The sequence below is a fragment of the Protopterus annectens genome, chromosome 8.part0 (genome assembly GCF_019279795.1).
Source record: "Protopterus annectens isolate FY-2018-M chromosome 8.part0, PAN1.0, whole genome shotgun sequence".
Lineage (NCBI taxonomy): Eukaryota > Metazoa > Chordata > Ceratodontiformes > Protopteridae > Protopterus > Protopterus annectens.
Genome location: NC_056741.1, coordinates 1,810,685,033 through 1,810,702,584, shown reverse-complemented (window position 1 = coordinate 1,810,702,584; position 17,552 = coordinate 1,810,685,033).

The following is a 17,552-nucleotide window of genomic DNA, read 5'->3' as shown; positions in this document are numbered from 1 at the left end:
GTCTATGTAAGTGCATCTCTCGCAGGTTGTAGTGTTGGGTGGTAGGAGGTTGTCTGTGTACATGAGGCAGTTGCTGCATTGCTCCAGTATGCCCAGATTCACCATGTGGACAGTAGAGATCACTGGAAGCTGACCCTTGCACATGCCTGCTTAGGTGTTTGTTTTGTAAAGTACAAGAACTGTTTTCCCTTACCTTTCCAAGGTACTTTCCATTTATGGGCTGTTTAGTGCCTACGATTAATTTCTTCTTATTGACAAGGAGAGTTGAGTGCTTGTATCAGTTTCAGGCTTCCTAGTGCTTTCCAGCAGGTTCTAGAGCAAGTGCTAGTCACAGGGGTTCAGATTTTAGTGCTACTGCTGAGAAACCAGCTAGTTCTAAGGGAAAATTTGAAGACCAGACTTTCTGGCACCTGGAAAAGTTTAACCGTAGCCCCATGGTGCTGCACAATGCGAAAAAATGCACAAACACATGCATTTTTAAGCCAGAAGGTTGAAAGGGATAGAAATCAGCCCAAAAATGCTAATAAAATTACAATTTCAGAGATGGAAACCACTCCTCTAGTGTTAGATAGGCAGTACCATACCTCTCAACTGTCCCGAATAACTCGGTTTTTACCGAGTTTTGGTGTCCCAATAATGGGGTGCCACGATTCCCGAGTGGCACCCCATTATTTCTGATTTTTCTGATATTTTTTTTTTAAATTTTGCACTTTTGGAGGTGACATTATCACGTGCGTGATGACGTCAGCTTCGTCAGCATTCCGCGCATCTGTTTGAATGGGAGACATCACATGCCTAAGATGGATTTACAGAACACAGGGTTTGCTTTACTTTCTGCCATTCGGGCAGAGGACTGCCATTTGTATCACAGGATGAAGATTTTACTAAGCCAGCCACACGCTTCTAAGATGTATTTCTACTGTTTTGGCAGAACACAGGATTTACTTCATCGGACTTCAGAAAATGCACTTTTACCTGCTGAGTGCTAAGGTAGGTGTGTGTGTGTGTGTGTGTGTGTGTGTGTGTGTGTGTGTGTGTGTGTGTGTGTGTGTGTGTGTGTGTGTGTGTATGTATGTGTATGTAGGTATTTTCTTATGGTCTGTTTTCTCTGTAAACTTTTTCAGAAGGCTCTGTACATCCCAACAAAGAAGGACGTTGTTTAGGAGCCAACAGGTGATGAGGTGAAACCTAGGTACACTTTTTTTTTTTTTAGAATAAGATTCCGCTCATACCTAGGCTTCTTTTTTTAAGTAGAAATGCCTTATAAGAATCCTTCTGGAGTCCATAAAAAGCCAGATGACTTTATCTGTCGGACTGTATTATGGAAAATAATATCTCAGTTTTATGCCTGCTTCTTAAATTGGCAGAACACGAGTGTAACCACTGCATGCATGCTCTTTTTTGTGACTGCACACAGCCAAGCAAAATATGTAGAAATCAGACACTTTGCCACGAGAATCAATATGTCCCCTTTGCTCGCCTGGGGTGTCCGACTCTCAGAATCTATTGCATGCCAAATTCAAGGGCATGGATCAATTTTTGAACATGTGTATTTGATTCTCTTTTGTACAGAGCTTCATAGAGCAAGTCAGATTTTATTTGGCAGTTAATTGCTATTCATAACTGTACTGAAAAGTTATGAAACCCTTACTAATCATAGCAAGCTCTGCATCTAAGCACAATAGGTCCTTCATTGTATAAGATGTTCACTAGAAATTATATTTAATTTTTCTATAAGTGGAATAGAGCACTGATCCCCTGGAAATTTCACAGGCTGATCCAGGGGCATATGGAGTAGGTAGTTTAGATAATGTGCAAAGAAATTACAACAAATGTTATAGTTAAAAATGTGGTCAGTCTTCTACAAAATAAAAAAAAACATTTCTGTAGTCTCTTGTTAAGTACAACAGAAGTAAATGATTGCAGTACTATATTTATGTACATTTTATTGTCTGTGGTAAGACAAAAGCTAAATATGATCATAACAGAAAATATTTATACAGGAAAAAAGAGAAAAAGCAGTCGGAGAGGAACAGAAGTTAGTGTAATAAGAAAGGAAATGGAAGATGAATTATCAAGATGGAGAAGCAGCTGTACTGTGAGCCAAGATGTATTTAGTCAGGGTGCATGTTTAATGCAAACCTTATTTTAATATAATGCGGCTGAAGCTATTAGTGTAGTAACGTCAAGATAATTGTTTCTTTCATTTAATGTGTTTGGATATGTAATTCTTGAATTGTGGCTGGCATTTCGTTATGAGAATAGTTTCTTTGAGGCTGGAAAGAAGAGCTTCCCAAAACTAAAGGGTATAATGTAAAAAAAAAGTCACTGCAATGGACTTGACATGGTTGGGGAGGGGTGATTGTTAGGAGGGTCCTATGGAGGGATGTGGTCTTAGAAGTTTTGAATGGTGAGGCAACAAGCAAAGAATAGGAAAGAATCTAGTCTGAGCAGGTTAATAATTAGTGGTCCAAGTAGCAGCATGTCTTTGCTTTTTAAGTAGACATTTGGCCTAAAGTCCCTAGCCACCTTCACTTATGAATTTATGTCTCACATTTTTGTTCTGTTCCTCATTAAATCTCTGGTTTTCAGGAGTGGCAAAACAAAACCTTTTATTCTAGCAATTTTCTAAGTTTATAAGATCAGTATTTGAAATGTGTCCCTATTTTGGGGCTTTATTCCCCCCATTACTGGCTTTGTTATGTATTTTTGTGTTAAGAGGTTGAGAACTATGGGGAGAAGTGAGAACTGAATTCACTAAATGATAGCCATTTAAGTTTGTCTTCCTGTCTTTCAGGCAACTGCTGATTTAGCTTAATGGTATGTTACTATGACTGGAATGTACAGAGTTCTTGGTTCAAGACTTGGCAGTGAAATGCATGGTGGTAACACAACATTTTATGCAAGCAACTTTCCAAAATTATAAAAGCAATGTTTAAAATGTGTCCCTGATTTTTTGACCTTTTGCCCCCCCCCCCAATTGAAAATAAGTGCAATAAGCTCTGCAACATGCCTATGGCTTACACTACTGTGATTCTGTATATATTGTGTGTAGACGTAGACTGTTATCATGGAAATATTCTGAATAGGGCAGTTTTGTCATTATTGATGCATGCATTTTGCTTTATTGCCTACTGGAAAAATGTTCAAACAATACATTTAAAAGGCAGTTGTGTGTGGAAGTAGACTGTTATCGTGGAAATATTCTGAATAGGGCAGTTTTGTCATTGGTTCATGCATTTTCGTTTCATTGCCTACTGGAAAAATGTTTAAACAATGCATTTAAAATGCGCTCTAACTTAAGTCTAACAAGTGTGCTGTATTATACAAGGAATATAATTTAATAAAGTCAGGAAGGTGTATCAAAGAATGCATGTATGTTTCTTGTTTTGTGTGCAAGGGGCCTCTGATATGAAAACAGTCCAAAGGTAATCTTTATCCACCACTGGCCAGATGCATTTTCTTTGGATGTGGTGTTGGTTTCAATGCTGTTTCAATGAACATGAGTTTCAAGGGCAGAGAAGTTTTAATGCCAAGTCTATTTTCATTGTTAGTACTGTTTTGTTTAGCAGATATCTATTAGTGTTTGCGCATTGTGCTATAAAATGTAAAAAACTAAAATCCAAATAATCATTGTAAAATTAAAGCAGTATGCATACATTAGTGTGTATGGTAAATGGGGTGAAATAGCCAGGTATTGGGACATTGGAATGGCTGCAGGGGGACTCTGGTGCTATATTTTGGTTCTGTTCTTCAGTTTGCGTTTCAAAGTTGGTATCCCACAATTCCATTGGAGTGGGCGGGTTGTTTAATTATGTATGCACATTTTACATTAATCAGCGTACAGATTTGTACTTATTTTTCATGGGCCATGTCCAGATTTTTGATGTTTCCAGGTTGAGAGGTATGGGCAGTACAATGCTCACCACTCCCACTAGTAAGCAGTAAGATTTCCCTCTACCACAGCAAGGTCTGGATAGCTCGGAACACAGAAAATAAAGTCCTGAGACAAGCAAAGCATGGTATCTGGACTATACTGGCTAGGAAAGGTGGGAAATGAGCAAACAAGATAGTTTTTTTTTGTTAAAACAGGCTAAACAATGCAATAATACAGTAAATAAACACATAAAAGACTAACACACTTGAGAGTATAGTCCTAAACAGTAAATGCAATTAAAACTCTACAAAATTAGCAATTTAACACTTTTTAAATGAAGCAAGGCAAGTGCACAACTGAAGAACAATTTAAGAGGCAGTAATACAGTAGAATAAGTAGCTAGTCTACATATACAGAGAAGTCTATATATATATATATATATATATATATATATATATATATATACAGAAAAGCAGCTAAAAACATTTAAACAATTCAGATGCAGTGCAACCTAGAGCACTTGAGTTGTAGCAATATTAAGGCAAATACAGTTTTAATAAATGCACTAAAATATACTCTATATTTCCAAAATATTTGAGAAGAACAGTCAGAACAGAAGGGGATTCAGGCAATTTTTGTTTAAAGAAAGGGAGAAAGGAGGAACAGAATGCCTTCTCAGATGTTCTCTCTGTATTAGGTAGAATGAGCTAATGACACTAGACTGGGAGGAGTGCCCCAGATCAAATTTACAGTAGGGGCAGGCAACTGCAAAGTCACCAAGTAATAAAGCTATTAGCTTACACTCTTTTAGACAGTAAACACTTCAGAAATCTTTATGACAGCAGTGAGCCACAAAATGAAAGTTTTTAAACAGATAAAGGAGCAAGGAGACTCTACAGAATGCTTTCAACTGCAAACAAATCAGTTACCCATGCAGATTAGTTAATAGCAAGAAAATACAGTAAAAAGTATGCAGCAGGAAATAAAAAGTGCTATATATAAATTGCTAGAAGCAATAACCAGTATAAATAAGCCAAAAAAAAAACAGGATACTTATTATTACATATCTCAGATCAGAGTTGTAGTCAATGCCCCTCCTCCGTTCTGCTCAGTGTGTATAGACAGAAATCCTCTTAAAGTTAGGGCTTAAATACCAGAAGATACAACCTTAGACAACTTTTTTTTAAAAAAGCACAAAAGAACCAGCCAAAACCCTCCAATATGGCTGAATTAAAACAATTCTGCAAAGAAGAGTAAGCCAAAATTCCTCAACAGCGATGTGAAAGACTCATTGCCAGTTATCGCAAATGCTTGATTGCAATTGTTGCTGCTAAGGGTGGTACAACCAGTTATTAGGTTTAGGGGGCAATTACTTTTTCACATAGGGCCATGTAGGTTTGGATAGTTTTTTTCCTTAATAAATGAAATCATCACTTAAAAACTGTATTTTGTGTTTACTTGGGTTACCTTTTGTCTAATATTTAAATTTGTTTGATGATCTGAAACATTTGTGTGTGACAAACATGCAAAGAAATAATAAATCAGGAAGGGGGCAAATACTTTTTCATTGCACTGTATATTCTCCCATTGTTTCTTTGTGAATTGCGTATCCAGTCTCTCTTCCCAATCCTTTCTAACCTCCTCTGATTGATTCTTATAGTTATCATGCAATATTTTATATGCTTTACTAATTATTCCTTTTTTAATGGCAGCTTCTCTTCTAGACTCTACTAAAGACTCTACCAGTGTTGGTCTTTTGTTTAGGCCCCCCCATTTATTTCTCTTTGTCTATATTCTGATAGTAATCCTTGATATGGACGGTAATCTCTAACCTGCAGTCCAAATATATTCTAAGCATCTTTCCCTCTCGTTATTTGCTCCCAGTATCTTGGTTTCTTTGTCACTTTTCTCCAATAAATTCGAGCCCCCTCTTGCCTATTGTCTATATCCCTAATTGCAGTCATCCTTATCAGCATAATCTCCTTTCTCCATTCCAATGTTGGCTTAGTTCTTAGGATACTTTCTGCTACTTTATAGATATAATATTCTGTATGATTATTGTCATTCTCCTTAAAGGCTTGCATCCAAAATCCCAGTCTCTCCTTGTTTTTCATGCTTCCCAGTTTCATCATCCCTTTCCATAATTATAGTTATTTGCTTGTGCTATGTATAGGAGCCTTAACTGTGTAACTGTGAAATACCCCCTCAAATTGTGTAATGGCAATCCGTCCTGTTCTATTGGAAGAATCAGCTTATCCACTTGACACTTGCTATCCTCCCCTCCCAGATAAAGTCCTTCAGCTGTTTATTAATTACTATCCACAACTTCTCCTCTGGTTGATAAAAAAAAATGATGACCACTTTGTTACTCTTTGATGCATTGTAATTCTCCTCAACATGCATACATGCCTAAGCTGTTGCAATAATTGTTTTAAACTGATTTCAGCAAATGCAGTACATTGTGTAGCACTTCTTTTGCCAAGCCAGAGTAGTGACTGTTTAACTGTAAACAAACAGTAGCAGGGGTTAATCACTTTTATCCACAGATGATCTCCATGCCCAGCAATTACTGCCACTTTAATAATTTTGTACACCTCAGATATACCACAGTAAAAGTATTCCAACACAATAGCTCTGCAAAGCTAGATCAGTGAGTGTTTAATTTGATATTCTCAGCACCATTGGTCATTTTCATCCAGAAACGGAGCCTTTACCTATTAGTTATTGACAATTTGTTGAAGATTTACACCTCAAGCATTTGTGTTGCAAATAAAGGCTATATTACTGTATTTCAATTTTTATTTCACACAAACACATGGTACCCATTGTAAAATACTCCATCTTACTTCACACAAATACATGCTAGTCCTGCAAAGTCAGATCAGTTACTGTTTATCCTGAGCATTGAAAGGCAGGGTTAATCACTTTCATCCAGACAAAGCCCCTGCACCAAAAGTTATATCCACTTTGTTAAATGTATACACCTCAGATATCTATGATAAAGTAAAACTATGGTTGGTTGCATTAATTTATTTCATCTCTGTTTTACAAACACAACAGCTATCCATAGTAAACAATCACAACTTGCTTTACACAGATATGTATTAGTCTTTTAAAGATGTCTGCTACTTATAATATGTGGTTGACTGCCAAGATTAAAAAAACTGCTCAGATCCAGGCCATCCTGCGTAAGTTGCACCCTGACCTCGATAGATGATCACAGTGCCACAGTCTACAGGCTCCCACTACTGTTTCCAATGTGGATATAACATATATTTTACTGTTGAAAATATGTAGGCTTTGTAACTAGGCTGGTAATGTGGAGGAATAAAGCCCGGGCTATGGCCCAAGCAAACTGTATTTAATTAGCAGCTTGGCTGCTTAATGTTGCTGGCAGGGAGAATGAGCATGCCCAGCACTGGGTGGCAGCACTGATTGTGGGCTGTAGTGATTTGTTCATTAGTGTGCAGAAGACTATTCTTAGGAACGTTTTGCTTCAAATTTCCCTGCAGTAGACCTTCTTTGTCTGAAACTTTATTTAAAAATTAAATAGGATTTTCAGTGGGATCAGAACAAAATCTCTGTTGCTCAGGAAATGTATTATGATTTGTTATAGTTGGATGTTCCCCATTCAGCAACTGTCCATCCTGTTTTATCTGCTGTAGAAAATATTTTTCTCACAGTTTGCAGTTTTTATGACAGCCGACCTCTTGCCCATAGAAAGATTGTTAAACTAGGTTCCTTAGACTCATAAATACTTGTTTTATAATCCTTAAGTGAACTTTGCAGTGATTTCCTTTTCCAAAACTGCATATGCTAAAATGTGGATATCAATCCCATTTCCTATGACAAGGATGGGAAAGTTTTTGACAGGTTTTGGAAAAACAATTCTTCAGCTTCCACTTTAACACTCAGATCAACATTCGGATGAAGCGTTAAACCGACGTTCAATCTGCTTGAGTTGGTGTTAGCTCAGATGGATGTAAAAGATCCCATGGCACCTATCAAAAAGGGTAGGGGTATTTTATTAACCTTTATATATATATATATATATATATATATATATATATATATATATATATATATATATATTTATATATATATATACACACACACACACACATATATATATATATATATATATATATATATATATATATCTATATATATAAATCATAGTGTAAATACTACCTAGGGTTCCCCCTGAAAAGAGGTCAGTGGCCTAGTGAAACTAATCTGATCAACAAAGGATAAATAAAGTAAATTTTAAAGTGCCAGGCTCATGTTACTTTTTTTTCAATTCTGTCCTTACAGAACCTGAAGAAGCTTACTGATAACCTTCCCTGTTCTGAGGCAAAAAATCTTTGAATGCCTCACTTATTTTTGCTTCTCATATTAAACATACCATACAAAGTGTTATGATTCTTCCATCCATCCATCCATCCACCCATCCACCCATCCAAAACCCCCTTTTCCCATTCTGCACATGGGGTTGCGGTGTCACATTGTGATAATGTGAGATATTGCCAGCTATGCCAGGAGAAGTAGGGCAGTGGATGTGTAACATATGCCAGCATAGCTAGCTGGAGTTTTGTAAAGAATTATGTCTTTTGTATATCAAACTGAGTTGTACAGATGATTGTGTTGAACATGTATTTGCAAAGTTGCTTGTGTTAAAAATTTACCAACAGTGGGTCCTGCTGGACAGAAAAGAAATGCAATTGTATGTCAGACTGTATTGTAACTGTTTAAGTGACTATATTGTGATAGTGGATACTGGAAGAGAAGAAGTTAATGTCAGTCCAGCTAACACTGAAAAATAGTCTGAAATTAAATTACCTGGTTTAAGCCATAAAGATTATCTTACAGTTCTGATTGCAACCAGAGATGAAGTGTCTGTGGAATCCTATTGTACTGTCCTTAGGGGTAAACTAATTGCTACTCTCGAAGGGTGGAAGTTTTGAAATGTTTTTATAGTTTCCAGATACTATAACACATCTCAGTAAAGCTCTGCCTGTGTGTATGGTAATGCATATGTGCTAAATTCTGGTTCAGTTTCTAGAAAACGGGGTAGTGTGAGAACCAGAGTCAGATGACCAGATGTATATGATATAACTCTGTAGTCCAGCACTGAAATGGTGTTTTAATAATAGATGAGACAGAACTCTCAGGCAGTCTGTTTTTGAATTGTGACCAGGAAGGAAGATCATTGCCTTGCTGTAGTAAGTAATCAGGGAATAGTAATTCTTTAGATCAGTTAGGAAAATATAGTGAGATTAGTTAAGTACTGTTTTTCTGTATCTATTTGAATCTGTCCATCTGTGTTATTTTTAATATTTCCTGTGGCTGAAACTCTGGTGTTCATTATAAATAGATATTTAGTATTTTCATGTTCTTTTATTATTTATTGTTAACTATATTAAAACTTTTCATTGTGGCTGGTCTTTTGGAGAATATTTTAAGCTCTGAGAGTACTTATATTTAATTGGTGACACTGTCGCTTCTCTTGAAAGCATTTCTGCATTGGTCAAACACTGCTGTTTGTATTTGTATTAATTTTAATCAGTATAATTGGGTACCCTTGTAAGAGCCTAGAGTAGCTGGTGTTGGAGTGTTCTGGTAGCAGTACCTACCTTATAGTCTGGGCAGAGTGGCATAGCTAGTAAATCTGTACCAGCCTTTCCCAGGTGTGTGTGTGTGTGTGTGTGTGTGTGTGTGTGTGTGTGTGTGTGTGTGTGTGTGTGTGTGTGTGTGTGTGTGTGTGTGTCAACTACGTGGAGCAGGGACACGGAGCACTTATTTCACAGAGAGGGTGGTGTAAGACTTGGCTTAGAGCACTCGGCTGAGGACCCAACTCTACAGCTTTGCCAGTGGGAAGTCTTACTGGAGCCTGGAGAGAGGGGGGGACCCAGCCCCCTGTTTGTTCTTAAAAGAAATTGTGTTTGGTGCAGAGAGCTGCATCTGGAAATACTGTGTGTATCCATTTTCGTTCCATGTGAAAGTCCTTCACAGGTATCAGTCATGAGGATTAAGGCTTCTTGATTGCTGGCCCAGAACAGAGGCATCACACACATCAACAGTGACAATCATCTAAAGCCAGTCTTCATACCACCAGGTTCTTATTATGCTACAGGTAATGTTTTCAGAACTGCTGCTTGGTTACTTTCTCTGAGTATTCCAGAAGATTTTAAAACTGGAATTTTAAAATCTCCCCTGGACAAGGAAATTTGTCTGGTCCTTCTGCAGTTGAGTTGCTTAAGAGTTTTGATACAAGGGGTAACCCAAATTTTCTAACCGTCCTTTTTTTAAGGCAAATAAAAAATCCTTCTTCCTCAGCTCCCTTTTTCAATAAGCAATTTAAGCAGCTCCCTTTTTCAATAAGTACTTTAAGCAACAAATTGCCTCCTTAAAAAAGCAATGCCATGGACGCTCTTAAAAAAGGGGGGGTAGGACCAAGGACAGTCTAAAAAGTCAGAGTAACTGTCAGCCTTTTCAGGTCCCCACCCTGGTAAAATTTCCCTCTCCCCAAAACTTCATCTTCCCTGGTGGCACCAAATTTTTTGGAGGCAGTCAGGTTCCAAAAATCATCCAGCAGGGGTACACTTGTCAATGGGATTCCCTCCCTCCTTTCCAGAGGATCCATCCCAGTAAACCAAATATCCCTGTTTTGAATCTAATATTATTGCAGGGAGTCATAGAACCAGTGTCCACAGACCAGAGGGGCAAATGATTTTATTAAATAATTTTTCTTGTGCCAGTGAGAGAAAAGACTTTGAGGCCTTTGCTAGATCTTCAGTCTTTTTGTAAAGGTACATTGCACATGTAAAATCTCTCAGTAGGTGTACAAATATTTTGTAAAAGTCCCATTGTTTCAAATGTTGTCCCTTCAGACCCTGCTACCTCTGATTCTTTCATTAACTTTCATGGTAAAGCTAGATTTAAAAAAAATGCTTCCTGTCACATACACATTGGCAAGCATTTTGGACTTTTTTAAAAAAAAAACATTTCTGTATCTGTCTCACATTATCAGTTCTCTGTCTTAACCTTTGGACTATCTATGGCTCCGTCAGTTTTTATAAAGCATCTGGCTCTAGTAATTGTTTATTGCAGACTGCAAGGCATTCACATATTTCCATATTTTGATAATCACCTTATACTTGCAGACTCCTTTTCCAGTTGCTAAAAGTCCTTAGAAAGTGTTCAGAATCTTCTACTCAGTCTGGGTCTTCAAGTAAACTTAATTTCATAAGATAGGATGAGAAGATTTTTTGTTTTCTCAGGATGCCTGTTACTCTGGGAAAGGGCGTTCTTCCTCTGAACAAAGTACAGATGTTCCAAAAGTTCTTCCCGAGTTTTTCTACTCAAAACCAATAATCTGCCTGGATGTTTCTCAGGATCCTGTGATACATGGCTTCTGTGATTGCTATGATTTCCCTGGATAGACTTCACATGAGGAAAATTCAGTGGTATCTCAGGCCAGTCTGGACTCTACATCTTTGCCCTTTATCTTTTTTGATCCACATTTTGGGGATTTATCAACAGGGAGATTCTGTGGTGGATAGACCAGTTCTCTCAAAATCCAGATCTCCCATTCTACATTTTGCCTGTTCTTCAGCCAGTTGCAACCAATGCATCAGGCCATGCTTGGGGAGCAATTTTAAATGTGATGGAAGTGCAGGCTATGTGGAGCAGACAGTAGAGACAGAAGCACTTAAATGGCAGATATGTCAGTCATAAATGCTTAGAAAGCTCTAAATTATCTTCTGTTTTTTGGGACCAAAAGGACAGGAAAGGTCAAGTTTTCACAGACAACACTACAGTGATGTGATACATAAACAAACATGAGTACTTGCTCCCCTTTGCAGACTTGCTATTATAGCCTGAGAGGCAGCAACTCAGCTCAATTTGACTTTTCAGGTTTCATACATTCCGTGAGAGCAAAACTTTGTAGGAGACACACTAAGCAAGACCAGGATAGATCCTTATGAATGGAAATGTCAAGCTAGGTTCTTCCAGGACTTGATCCAACTGTGGGGAGTACCTCATGTAACTCTATTTTGTATCCTCTCGGAAGAGGCAACTAAAGAAATTCTGCTTCAGGATTCCTAGCAAACAGGCCTGGATGACAGATGTCTTCTCATTCCTATGGACATAGTGTTTCTCTCATATGTTCATAGGTTCATAGGTAGGTACTAGGCTATTGGCCCAAGGGCTTACGCAAGCCTAGCCAAAAAGCTTCCCTGGCTCATGCCACCCAAGCAAATTATTTTCCTGTGCCACTGAGCAGACACAGAGAAGTGATCCCCGGGGTACACTTCCTATTTCCCATCCACTCATCAAGATTTTTCTTGAAGAGTGCTAATGAAGAACTTTGCTTGACATAGATGGGTAGCCTGTTCCAGAGTATGGGAAGTCTCTGAGATAGGAATCTATCCCTCCAGCATGTCCTGTTTATTGTGGTGACAAGGTTTAGGTCCCTAGAGCGTGTAGCTCTGAGGGATTGGGATTTCTTTAGGTGTAGCATGTCCAACAGCTCTGGGTTTGACATATCTTTATATGTTAGGCAGAGATCACCTCTGAGTAGGCGATATGCTACGGAGTAAAGCTGGAGTTTTTTGAGGCGGTCAGTGTAGGGCATTTGTTTGAGTCCAGTAATCCTCTTTGTGAGGTACTTCTGTGGCCTTTCCAGCTGCTGCAGATGTCTTGTGAGGTACATTCCAAAAGGGCGTTGTACTCTATAATTGGTCTAATGAGTGATGAGTAGAGGGGAACAATGACCTCTTTTTTCCTCTAGTAATTGTTTATTGCAGACTGCAAGGCATTCACATATTTCCATATTTGGATAATCGCCTTATACTTGCAGACTCCTTTTATGATGAGGTGTGCCACGTAGAAGGACTTCCTGACTACTGTGGCGATGTGACTATCAAAGGAGAGACTACTGTCCACCTGGGTCCCCAGGTCTCTTATCACGCATTCATTGTTAAGTAGATTGCTGCCTATGTGGTAGTTCATGAGTACAGAGTTTTTACCAAAGGGGATGACACTGCACTTTTTGGCATTGTGCTTGAGGCCATGGCTCTGACACTAGGCATCTGTCTCAGAGAGGCCCTTTTGTAGAATGTTCACATAATTTGGGGACTTGACTATGGCTCCTAGTTTGCAGTCATCTGTGAACTTCGTTAGCCAGAGGCCTTCTGTGTTAGCCTGTACTTCAGAGAAGTAGATACCAAACAGGAGCAGTCCCAGGACGGAACCCTGTGGTACTCCATTTGTCACTGGTTGAGGTCAGATTTGGAGTCTACAACTTTTACAGTGTGGGTTTTGTCAGTGAGCCAGTTGGCAACCCATCTTGTGATGTAGGGATTTATGCCTAGTTTATTGAGTTTAGCTATAATTCCAGCATGGGGGATGATGTCGAAAGCCTTGGCGAGGTCAAGATAGCCTGTGTGAACCACTTTACCCTCATCTACGGCTTTGGTGACTGCCTCAAAGAAGTCGATCAGGTTCAGGAGGCATGATCTGCCTTTCACAAACCCAAACTGGGTGGGATCCAGAGTTTGGAGGTTACCAATGTCTTTGTTTATGAGTTCCATGATGATACATTCCATGGCTTTGCAGACCAGGCTCATCAGGCTAATAGGTCTATAGTTCCTGGGATCAGTGGTGGCTCCCCCTTTGTGGATTGGGATAACTGTTGCTGTGCACCATTCAGTGGGCACAGAGCCTGATGCAAGGCTATTATTGAACATGGTGCTTAAGTGGGGAGCCAGTTCATTCTGAAGTTCATGTAAAATGCAGCCTGGGATGTTGTCCGGTCCCATGGATGCTGTGTTTTTGGCTTTAGAGAGTGCAGCTTTCACCTGCGTAGTTGTGATTACAGGAACTCTGCATACTTCCTGTATAGATATGGGCCCTTTGGGGGGGGGGGTAAAGTTAGCACTGAACCTATCTGCCAGGATGTTGGCAATATCAGTTGGTACTGTAATTTTCATGCCTTTGTGCTGTAACTCAGAGCAGATCTGGGTGTTGCCATTGAGATTCTTGACATAGCTATAGAATGCTTTGTGGTTGTCCTTGGAATTACAGGCAATTTTATTTTTGTAGCTAGCTTTGGAGGATCTTATAAGGGATCTCAGCTTCTTACAGAGGCTGACCAGGGAGCTTCTCCACTCATGGGATTTTACTCTCTTTTGCAACAGTTTCTTCCTTCTGTTGTACAGTTTGTTTATGGCAGAGGACCACCAGATTGGCTTCCTTTTTTTTGGAGGATAGCGTCTTGGTTCTGTTTGGGATAGCACGATCCATGCACTCATGTAGGTGCTTATAGAGTGCATTTGTGCAGGATTCAGCAGTTGTAACTGTCTTGTCCATCTGCATGGGTGTCATGAAGTTCACTACTTCTGTCTTAAGAAGCATGAAGTTGGCTTTGGAGAAATTTCTTACTGTGGTTTCCTTAATTGGGGGTGGGGGTGGGATGTGGATATCAAGGGTGATTAGCTTATGGTCGGATCGGACCAACGAGGAGTTGACTTCAGGTGTGGAACACCGGTCACTCATGACAGGTAATGACTAGGTCTAGGATATTGTTGCCCCTGGTGGGGGTGTGGATAAGTTGATCTAGGGCATTGGAGTTTATGAATTCCAGAAAGAGTTGCGCTAAGGATTTAGTACATGAGTAGTTTTCCCAGTTAATGGTGGGGTAGTTGAAGTCACCCATTATTAGGGTGTTTGGTTGAATCCTAATATTTTCCAGTACATCAAGAAAATAGGAGTGGGAATCCTGGGGCATGGTGGGGGATCTGTAGCAAGCTACAATTTGGATTGCAGTTTTGCCAAGAGTTAGTTGCACTTGGATAACCTTGGATGCATTATGCTGAGCAACTAGCCTGGAGGTGTGGATATTCTTAATGAATATGGACACACCCCCACCTTTGGTGTTTCGGTCCAGGTTAGATGGCCAAAAAGTGTGGTATGAGTTATAGCCTGATAGTGCAGGGGTGCTCTCTGGAGCCTTGAACCAGGTCTCAGTCACTGCACAGATATCGATGTTCTCCATTTTAAGGAGTGCCTCAAGTGAGTGCATTTTGAAATTTAGACTTCTAGCATTGAGTAGCATTACCCTCAGTTTTTGCTTGCCTGTTCCTGTTATGGTGGTGAATTTGTTACTTGAACCCTGCCTAAAAAAGGCACTATATGGGGCAGCAAGAGCCTTAGCCTGTATCTGGAATCCTAGGGGTGACAGGTGCAGGCCACCTGTGGCAAAGCATCGTGGTCTGTCGACCATGTCATCCCAAGCAGACAGATAGTGGATCCCCTTTGAATGACTCCAGAAGCTTAGCCAATTGTTGAAATCAATCATTTTGTCCTTGTACTGCAGTATCATTCTGGGCAATGGCAGAATGCTACTCAGGGCTAGGGTCGTACCTGCCTGGGCTACAAGATCGCAGAGCTCTTCCATGTCTCTTTTCATGTAGTCCAGGGAGGTACGTCTCAGGTCATTCACACCAACATGGACAATGACAGAATCATATTTGTACTTGTTGTGGAGTGACTTGAGTGCATGGGTTATGTGGCGGATCCTGGCACCCGACAGGCAGCTGACAGTAACCTTCTCCTTGTTTAGCCTGGTGAGTGGGACATCAGTGTGCCTGACTATAGAGTCACCTATGACTAGTGTGTTGGGTATGTTGTTTTGCCTTATTGGCTGTGTTTGAGTGGCACACTGAATCTGTGGGCTATGTGTCATTTGGGTTGTGTTGGGGGATGGAGGTTGCTTGTGTTTCTGCTTTGGAGGTCTCTATTGCTTAGGCAGATTATTATTGAGAGCCTCCGCGAATGTTTTTGAGTTTCTATGTGTGGATTTTGGTGGTGTAGACGTAGTGAGACTATGTGATGAGTGTGGTATGGTGCAAATGTTTACCTTCTCCTCATGACTGTCAGGTTCAGTCTTGGTGAGAGCTTTACCACCAGTTTGGCTAGATAAGTGCATCTCTCACAGGTTGTAGTGTTGGGTGGTAGGAGGAGAGGGTTGCCTGTGTACATGAGGCAATTTCTACATTGCCTCAAGATGCCCTGATTCATCAGATAGACAGGGGAGAACACTGGGAGCTGACCCTTGGACATGCCTGAATAAAAAACTATTTTCCTCTAGATAAGTGAGGAAAGTGAGTACAAGAACGTTTTTTCTCAACGCCAGTGAGAAAAGTAAGTACAAAAACTGTTTTCCTTTAAGTAATGAGGAAGATTGAGTGCTATAGTAATTAGTAGCTTATTTAGTGCTTACAAGTTCTGAACAAGTGCTGAGTATGAATAAGCAAATTTAAGTGCTAAAACTAAGAATCTGTATCTGCACTAGACGAGTTACAGGACAGAAACAAGTGTAAATGCAGGCTTTCAAATCAGAAAGTTGAGAGAGATGGACGATTACCCAAACGGCCAATAATTACAAATTCTGGGCCAGAACCACTCCTTATGTGGTAGACAGGTTACCTAATGCTTACCACTCCCACTGATAAGCTAGAAGGCTTCCCTCCAACACAGAAAGGCTTGGGGGGCTCAGAAGCTTACAAACTGTCCTGGATACAGCAAATCTGTACCTGGAACACTAGTTACAGGAAATGTAGGAAACAGGCTTACAGTTTTTTTTTTTTTTTTAACAGACTTTTCCACCCTTTTCACTGATAACCAGGGTCCTTCTAAAGATTCAGAAGGATTCTACAAACATTGTAGTGGTTAATCCCCTTTTGGCTAGGGGAACCGAGGTGCTCCCTTCCTTTGAAATTTGCAAAAGGGTAAATAGCACAGGCTTCCCCACAGACTAGATTTATTCATACAAGGCAAGGATTGTTTGATACACCCCTAGCTGAAGACTGTGACTGAATGGATGATAGAATTCTGATACTTTTTAGGCTCCTTTTTATGAGGATATGCAGCAGGTATTGAAGGATGCTAAAACAGCTTGCTGCTAAGAAATCATACATGCATGAATGGAAAAGATTTTCTAGTTGGTGTCATTCAAATAAACATGACCCTCTTATGGCCTGCCTGCCTCTGGTTAGTGATAATTTATGTGTTACTGTCCTCTGGCCTTTCTTTCTCCTCTACCAAAGTTCATCTGTTGGCCATTTCTGCTTTCCACCTTTGGATTATCCACCTCCTTCTAATCATCCTAAAGTCAAGCAGTTTTCTGAAAAGGGTTTTACCTATCCATCTTAAAAAAAACAGTGACTCATTTCTGGCATTTAACTTTGTGATTGAAAAGCTTACTCTTTTTGCATTTGAACCAGCTTATCAGGCAAAATTGAGATTCTTAACATTTACACGGTTTTACTCATTGCTCTGACTTCAGCTAGGAGAGTATCTGACTTACAAGTTCTTATAGCAAGTCAACCCTACCTCGTTTTCCACAAATGTTGGGTTTCCTTGAGAAATCCCTCTTTTATGGCTAAAGTGGTTTCAGAGTTTACCTTGAGCCAGTCTATTAATCCTCCTGTAGTTTTACTCTTTTTTGACTGATCCCAAGAACAACTGAAAAGATTTTGCATACTCTGTCTGCAGGTAGCTCAGATATTACTTGGACAAAACTCAGTCCTTTAGGAAAACTGATCAGCTCTTTGTCTAACTTCCTATGAAGTGAAAACAAAATGACAAGCAGTATCAAAGAAGACTATTT